This window comes from Mobula birostris, unplaced genomic scaffold (genome assembly GCF_030028105.1).
Source record: "Mobula birostris isolate sMobBir1 unplaced genomic scaffold, sMobBir1.hap1 scaffold_2753, whole genome shotgun sequence".
Lineage (NCBI taxonomy): Eukaryota > Metazoa > Chordata > Chondrichthyes > Myliobatiformes > Myliobatidae > Mobula > Mobula birostris.
The window spans coordinates 20,962-29,848 of NW_027275808.1; the positions used below are offsets into that span (position 1 = coordinate 20,962).

At 55.9% G+C, this 8,887-nt stretch overlaps 1 long non-coding RNA gene across 1 annotated transcript; it reads left to right on the forward strand.

Moving 5' to 3' along the window:
- Positions 1 to 497: 497 nt before the first annotated feature.
- Positions 498 to 8,451, forward strand: LOC140192822 (uncharacterized). Its single transcript, XR_011884464.1, has 3 exons — positions 498 to 715; positions 5,120 to 5,421; positions 8,246 to 8,451. It is a non-coding gene; the product is annotated as an uncharacterized lncRNA (long non-coding RNA).
- Positions 8,452 to 8,887: the final 436 nt, after the last annotated feature.

The following is an 8,887-nucleotide window of genomic DNA, read 5'->3' on the forward strand; positions in this document are numbered from 1 at the left end:
CCCTCGTTCTGGACTTCCCCAACATCGAGAACAATCTTCCTGCATCTAGCCTGTCCAATCTCTTTAGGATTTTATACGTTTCAATAGGATCCACCCTCAATCTTCTAAATTCCAATGAGTACAAGCCCAGTTCATCCAGTCTTTCTTCATATGAAAGTCCTGCATCCCAGGAATCAATCTGGTGAACCTTCTTTGTACTCCCTCTGTGGCAAGGATGTCTTTCGTCAGATTAGGGGACCAAAACAGCACACAATTCTCCAGGTGTGGTCTCGCCAAGGCCTTGTACAACTGCAGTAGTACCTCCCTGCTCCTGTACTCGAATCTTCTCGCTATAAATGCCAGCATACCATTCGCCTTTTTCACTGCCTGCTGTACCTGCATGCCCACTTTCAATGACTGGTGTATAATGACACCCAGGTCTCGTTGCACCTCCCCTTTTCCTAATCGGCCACCATTCAGATAATAATCTGTTTTCCTGTTGACAACACAGCTGACAGCCTCTTTCCTGTTGATCCCTCTCAGGCCACGGGAGACCGAGTCCATATGTGGAAAGTTAAAGTCACCCACCAGCACAGCCTAATGTCTGTGATCTCGCTATAATGTTTCTCCTCTCAGATCCGCGGGATGCTCGATGGACTGCAGTATAATACAATCCTACTTTTCTTATTCCTCTGTTCCACCCGGAAATCTTCACCAGACGAGCTCTCCGGTCGGAGTGAGTACTGCCGTGACGTTTTAACCTTTTAACGCCACCCTTCCCCTCCGCTAATCCCTCCCGCTCCGTCACGAGTGAAGCGATGGGAAACCCGGAGCATTTAGATGCGAGTGCTGCTCCCCCTGCAGGCGAGTCTCGCCAACAGCAGCCGTGCCAGAATCCCACCCCCACCCCCGTGCGTGTCCACAGCTCGCCCGCTCCCCCTGCAGGCGAGTCTCGCCAACAGCAGCCGTGCGAGAACTCTCTCGTGCGTGTCGAAAGCTCGCTCCCCCTGCAGGCGAGTCTCGCCAACAGCAGCCGTGCCAGAACTCGCCCCCTCCCCGTGCGTGTCCACAGCTCGCCCGCTCCCCCTGCAGGCGAGTCTCAACAGCAGCCGTGCCAGAATCCACCCCCCCCCCCACCCCCGTGCGTGTCCACAGCTCGCCCGCTCCCCCTGCAGGCGAGTCTCGCCAACAGCAGCCGTGCCAGAACTCGCCCCCTCCCCGTGCGTGTCCACAGCTCGCCCGCTCCCCCTGCAGGCGAGTCTCAAACAGCAGCCGTGCCAGAATCCACCCCCCCCGACCCCCGTGCGTGTCCACAGCTCCCCCGCTCCCCCTGCAGGCGAGTCTCGCCAACAGCAGCCGTGCCAGAACTCGCCCCCTCCCCGTGCGTGTCCACAGCTCGCCCGCTCCCCCTGCAGGCGAGTCTCGCCAACAGCAGCCGTGCCAGAACTCGCCCCCTCCCCGTGCGTGTCCACAGCTCGCCCGCTCCCCCTGCAGGCGAGTCTCAACAGCAGCCGTGCCAGAATCCACCCCCCCCCCCACCCCCGTGCGTGTCCACAGCTCCCCCGCTCCCCCTGCAGGCGAGTCTCGCCAACAGCAGCCGTGCCAGAACTCGCCCCCTCCCCGTGCGTGTCCACAGCTCGCCCGCTCCCCCTGCAGGCGAGTCTCGCCAACAGCAGCCGTGCTAGAACTCGCACCCTCCCCGTGCGTGTCCACAGCTCCCCCGCTCCCCTGCAGGCGAGTCTCGCCAACAGCAGCCGTGCCAGAACTCGCCCCCTCCCCGTGCGTGTCCACAGCTCGCCCGCTCCCCCTGCAGGCGAGTCTCGCCAACAGCAGCCGTGCCAGAACTCGCCCCCTCCCCGTGCGTGTCCACAGCTCGCCCGCTCCCCCTGCAGGCGAGTCTCAACAGCAGCCGTGCCAGAATCCACCCCCCCCGACCCCCGTGCGTGTCCACAGCTCCCCCGCTCCCCCTGCAGGCGAGTCTCGCCAACAGCAGCCGTGCCAGAACTCGCCCCCTCCCCGTGCGTGTCCACAGCTCGCCCGCTCCCCCTGCAGGCGAGTCTCGCCAACAGCAGCCGTGCCAGAACTCGCCCCCTCCCCGTGCGTGTCCACAGCTCGCCCGCTCCCCCTGCAGGCGAGTCTCAACAGCAGCCGTGCCAGAATCCACCCCCCCCCCCACCCCCGTGCGTGTCCACAGCTCCCCCGCTCCCCCTGCAGGCGAGTCTCGCCAACAGCAGCCGTGCCAGAACTCGCCCCCTCCCCGTGCGTGTCCACAGCTCGCCCGCTCCCCCTGCAGGCGAGTCTCGCCAACAGCAGCCGTGCTAGAACTCGCACCCTCCCCGTGCGTGTCCACAGCTCCCCCGCTCCCCTGCAGGCGAGTCTCGCCAACAGCAGCCGTGCCAGAACTCGCCCCCTCCCCGTGCGTGTCCACAGCTCGCCCGCTCCCCCTGCAGGCGAGTCTCGCCAACAGCAGCCGTGCCAGAACTCGCCCCCTCCCCGTGCGTGTCCACAGCTCGCCCGCTCCCCCTGCAGGCGAGTCTCGCCAACAGCAGCCGTGCCAGAACTCGCCCCCTCCCCGTGCGTGTCCACAGCTCGCCCGCTCCCCCTGCAGGCGAGTCTCAACAGCAGCCGTGCCAGAATCCACCCCCCCCCACCCCCGTGCGTGTCCACAGCTCCCCCCGCTCCCCTGCAGGCGAGTCTCGCCAACAGCAGCCGTGCCAGAATCCACCCCCCCCCCACCCCCGTGCGTGTCCACAGCTCCCCCGCTCCCCTGCAGGCGAGTCTCGCCAACAGCAGCCGTGCCAGAACTGCCCCCCCCCCCGTGCGCGTCCACAAGCCGAAAGCTCGCCCGCCTTTCCCCGCAAGGCTCCGCGCGTGGAAATGCACCACAGATCTCGGCACCAGAGTCCCGTCACGCTCGACCATTCTCGAGGTCGCTTCCCCCGCGACCTCCGTCACCCATCCTGCCCGTCTCAGGAGCGGACCGACGTGGGCCGCCCGTCCCCCTTCCCCCTCCCCCCGGCTGCTCACCCCCCCGTCATTAGGAAGGCCGTGGGACCCGACACGAGAAGTCCCTGACTCCCGGCCCCCGGGTAAGAACAGAAGGCCGGTGGTGCTGGGGAAACAGAGAGTCTGCAGAGAGACTCGGACAGATTGGGAGAATATGGGCAGAGAAGTGAGGAAATGAAGTACAATGTTGGAAAGTGTATGGTGATGCACCTTGGCAGAAGAAATAAACGGGCAGACTGTTACTTAAATGGGGAGAGAATTCAAAGTTCTGGGATGCAACGGGACTCGGGAGTCCTCGTACAGGATGGACAGAGAGAGAATGGAGATGAGGGGATAGATGGAGAGGAGGGAAGCGATGAAGAGAGAGCGAAGCTGAGGCGAGAGGAGATGAGTAGAGAGAGTGGGGATGAGGGGAGAGATGGGGAGAGAGTGGAGAGGAGGGGAGAGAGAGTGGAGATGAACATAGAACATAGAATAGTACAGCACAGTACAGGCCCTTCGGCCCACAATGTTGTGCCGATCCACAAACCCTGCCTTTAATTCCTCCATATAGCTGTCTAGTAGTTTCTTAAACTTCACTAGTGTATCTGCCTCCACCACTGACTCAGGCAGTGCATTCCACGCACCAACCACTCTCTGAGTAAAAAACCTTCCTCTAATATCCCCCTTGAACTTCCCACCCCTTACCCTAAAGCCATGTCCTCTTGTATTGAGCAGTGGTGCCCTGGGGTGGAGGCGCTGGCTATCCACTCTATCTATTCCTCTTATTATCTTGTACACCTCTATCATGTCTCCTCTCATTCTCCTTCTCTCCAAAGAGTAAAGCCCTAGCTCCCTTAATCTCTGATCATAATCCATACTGTCTAAACCAGGCAGCATCATGGTAAATCTCCTCTGTACCCTTTCCAATGCTTCCACATCCTTCCTATAGTGAGGTGACCAGAACTGGACACAATACTCCAAATGTGGCCTAACCAGAGTCTTATAGAGCTGCATCATTACCTCGCGACTCTTAAACTCTATCCCTCGACTTATGAAAGCTAACACCCCATAAGCTTTCTTAACTATCCTATCCACCTGTGAGGCAACTTTCAGGGATCTGTAGACATGTACCCTGAGATCCCTCTGCTCCTCCACACTACCAAGTATCCTGCCATTTACTTTGTACTCTGCCTTGGAGTTTGCCCTTCCAAAATGTACCACCTCACGCTTCTCCGGGTTGAACTCCATCTGCCACTTCTCAGCCCACTTCTGCATCCTATCACTGTCTCTCTGCAATCTTTGACAATCCTCTACACTATCTACAACACCACCAACCTTTGTGTCGTCTGCAAACTTGCCAACCCACCCTTCTACCCCACATCCAGGTCGTTAATAAAAATCACGAAAAGTAGAGGTCCCAGAACCAATCCTTGTGGGACACCACTAGTCACAACCTCCAATCTGAATGTACTCCCTCCACCACCACCTCTGTTTCTTGCAGGCAAGCCAATTCTGAATCCACCTGGCCAAACTTCCCTGGATCCCATGCCTTCTAACTTTCTGAATAAGCCTACCGTGTGGAACCTTGTCAAATGCCTGACTAAAATCCATATAGATCACATCCACTGCACTAACCCTCATCTACATGCCTGGTCACCTCCTCAAGAACTCTATCAGGCTTGTTAGACACGATCTGCCCATCACAAAGCCATGTTGACTGTCCCTGATCAGACCATGATTCTCTAAATGCCTATAGATCCTATCTCTAAGAATATTTTCCAACAGTTTTCCCACCACAGACGTAAGGCTCACTGGTCTATAATTACCCGGACTATCCCGACTACCTTTTTTGAACAAGGGGACAACGTTCGCCTCCCTCCATTCCTCCGGTACCATAGACAACGAGGACATAAGGATCCCAGCCAGAGGCTCAGCAATCTCTTCCCTCGACTCGTGGAGCAGCCTGGGGTATATTCCGTCAGGCCCCGGTGACTTATCCGTCCTAATGTATTTTAACAACCAACACCTCCTCTCCCTTAACATCAACATGCTCCAGAACATCAACCTCACTCATATTGTCCTCACCATCATCAATTTCCCGGCATGGTAACCAGACGTGCATTGTCTACCTGTCTCCTGAATGTCTGTACAGAAGGAACATAACGTGCCCTTCCAGCTCCGACTCGTGGAGTGACCAAGGACGGACACGGTCCTCAGCAGCACCTCTGCCCCAGCGCCCGGAGTCTCCGACCGTGTCTTTGATGACGTGTCCAGTGTAATCTCTCCACATAAATACGGCGGCCGTCTCAGGGGAGTTTTTACAGTCACTCCTGCGTGATCAGGCGTCCCTGAGCGATCTCCGACCTCGGGCAATTTCCACCATGACTCCTTCCGCGAAAACTTTCGCCTTTCTCTCCATCTTGCTGGTGCTCGTTTGCTGCGCGGCTCTCGGCAGTAAGTGTTTTTTTGCTCCTCGCGTGTTGAGACCCTTGTTCTGGGCAGCGAGGGAATGGGGGTGGTGGAGCGGGACGGGGGGGGGGGGCCCGAGAGCTGGAAGAGAACGGGAGAATCGGACTTAAAGAGTGCACCCCAGTAGCCCGCCTCCGAATGAGGAGGCTGAAGAGATCGCCGGGGGGGGGGGTGCATTAGTAATAATCTTTCAAGAATCACTGGATTGTGGAGTGGTTCCGGAAGACTGGAAGGTTGTAAATATCACCCCGCTCCTAGAGAGAGACAGAAGCGAGGTAAGTCAGTCTGAGCTCAGCGCCTGGGAAGGTGTTGGAGCCGATTATTAAGGCTGAGGTCTCTGGGGACTTGGAAGCACCTGATGAATTTCTCCGTAGTCAGCATGGTTTAGATAGATTGATAGATAGGTAGACAGACAAGACATACTTTAATAATCCCGAGGGAAATTGGGTTTCATTGCAGTTGCACCAACCAAGAATAGAGTATAAAAATAGCAATATAAAACCATAAATAATTAAATAGTAATATGTAAATTATGCCAGGAAATAAGTCCCGGACCAGCCTATTGGCTCAGGGTGTCTGACCCTCCAAGGGAGGAGTTGTAAAGTTTAGAAACATAGAAACATAGAAAATAGGTGCAGGAGTAGGCCCTTCGGCCCTTCGAGCCTGCACCGCCATTCAGTATAATCATGGCTGATCATCCAACTCAGAACCCTGTACCAGCCTTCCCTCCATACCCCCTGATCCCTTTAGCCACAAGGGCCATATCTAACTCCCTCTTAAACCTAGCCAATGAACTGTCCTCGACTGTTTCCTGCGGCAGAGAATTCCACAGATTCACCACTCTCTGTGTGAAGAAGTTTTTCCTCATCTCGGTCCTAAAAGGCTTCCCCTCTATCCTCAAACTGTGACCTCTCGTTCTGGACTTCCTCAACATCGGGAACAATCTTCCTGCATCTAGCCTGTCCAATCCCTTTAGGATTTTATGCGTTTCAATCAGATCCCCCCTCAATCTTCTAAATTCCAACGAGTACAAGCCCAGTTCATCCAGTCTTTCTTCATATGAAAGTCCTGCCATCCCAGGAATCAATCTGGTGAACCTTCTTTGTACTCCCTCTATGGCAAGAATGTCTTTCCTCAGATTAGGGGACCAAAACTGCACACAATACTCCTGGTGTGGTCTCACCAAGGCCTTGTACAACTGCAGTAGTACCTCCCTGCTCCTGTACTCGAATCTTCTCGCTATAAATGCCAGCATACCATTCGCCTTTTTCACCGCCTGCTGTACCTGCATACCCACTTTCAATGACTGGTGTATAATGACACCCAGGTCTCGTTGCACCTCCCCTTTTCCTAATCGGCCACCATTCAGATAATAATCTGTTTTCCTGTTCTTGCCACCAAAGTGGAAAACCTCACATTTATCCACATTAAGTGGCATCTGCCATGAATTTGCCCACTCACCCAACCTATCCAAGTCACCCTGCGTCCTCTTAGCATCCGGTAGGCACCACAGGAGCCTCCGCTCCCGCACCAGCAGCAGGCACAGGAAGAGTTTCTTTTATGCTGAACCTCACATCACAGCACTAAGCAGTATTGCACCCGTATTGTACTGTCTCAGTACTTTTATATTTGTGTGCTGTAGCACTTACTTTTTATTCGCTATTATTTTCCAAATACTTTATACTTTATTGCCGCCAAACAATTGATACTAGAACGTACAATCATCACAGCGATATTTGATTCTGCGCTTCCTGCTCCCTGGAGTACAAATCGATAGTAAATATTTTAAAATTAAATTATAAATCATGAATAGAAAATAGAAAAATGGCAAGTAAGGTAGTGCAGAAAAAAAACCGAGAGGCAGGTCCGGATATTTGGAGGGTACGGCCCGGATCCGGGTCAGGATCCGTTCAGCAGTCTTATCACAGTTGGAGAGAAGCTGTTCCCAAATCTGGCCGTGCGAGTCTTCAAGCTCCTGAGCCTTCTCCCGGAGGGAAGAGGGACGAGAAGTGTGTTGGCTGGGTGGGTCGTGTCCTTGAAATAATACTATTCTTTGCATTTCTGCTCAGACGCTAACTGCATTTCACTGGCTTTGTATCTGTACTCGGCACAATGACAATAAAGGTGAATCTAATCTAATCTGAAAATATACTAAACTCCCTGATGAAATCTGGATTGTTACACAACACCGCAACAGAAAAGCAGATAAGGTTGTATAAATTTCGATGTTATCCCTTGGAAGGTAGAGGATCGAGAGGATATTTGATGGAGAGGCAGAAGATGATGCGAGCATAGGCTGGGTAAATGCGAGCGGGAGGGGAATATTCTTCACTCAGAGGGGCGACAGGTTGAGGAAAAGTTTGCTAGCGCCAGGACTGCATGCGAGCCTGATTTGGAAGTTGGGGGGACATTGGTGTCGGTACTTGGTTGGCAGGGGAATGGAGGGCGACGGTCCCAGTGCAGATCGAGGGAGGCAGGGCGCGTTAAATGGTTCTGCGCGCACCGTGTGGGCCGAAGGGCCGGTGTCGTGTTGTACTTTTCTTTGACTCTCTCACTCCCTCCCTTCCCCTCCCAATCTCACCCCCCCTCTCCCTCCCTCACTCACTCCTCTCGGCACAATTTCCCTATTGCTCCCTCCCTCCCCGCCGCTTGCTTCCTCCCTTCCGCTGCCCACTGGCCCGCTCCCTCATTCTTCCTCCCCTTCCCTCGCTTTCCCTGACTCCCTCTACCCCTCCCGTTCCCTCCTCCTCCTCCCTCAACCTCCCTCCCTCTCACTGTCCCACTCACTAATTCTCTCCGTCTCCCGCAGCGGCCAGCACCGTGCCATGCTCGGTGATAGGAGGAACGTGCGCTCGGGATTGCCCCGGGCCCGCAGTCTCCGCCGTCTGCGGCAGACCCGGCAGCTACTGCTGCGTTTAGACCCCGGAGGCGTCCCCGGCGCCCTGCTCGCTCAGCCAGTCCCGGAAAGACCGCCCGGCCTCCCGGAAACTCACCGAGAAATAAAGCAGAGCTGATGAACTGTCCGAGCCGGGACGCCGACTGTTTATTTATCCCGCTCCCACGGGCTCCGCCTGTCCTGCCGAGTTTCCTCCGGCAACCTGCGCGCGTTCGTCTGATTTCCCTGCATCTGCAGAATCTCCCCTTCACCCCTTCAAAGCAGCCTCCCTCTGTTGCTCACTGCCCCAGAGAGGGTGGGAACCCCGCGAGGGAGGGGTCTCCTTGTCGGATAAAGGGGAGAGGGAGGGGGTGGGGTTTTAAATGAGCGGGGGTGTTGCGGGGGGAGTTAGGGAAGAGAGGAGGGAGGGTTCCGTTCACGGGAGGGCGGAATCGGGACGAACGGGAGTTTCCACGGGAGTTCCCCGTCTCGCCGCCAGGGGGAGTCGGAGGGGCTGGCGGCGGGAATTGGGGAGGGGGGAGTGCGGACGGGAGGGGTGGACGGGAAGGGGAGGGA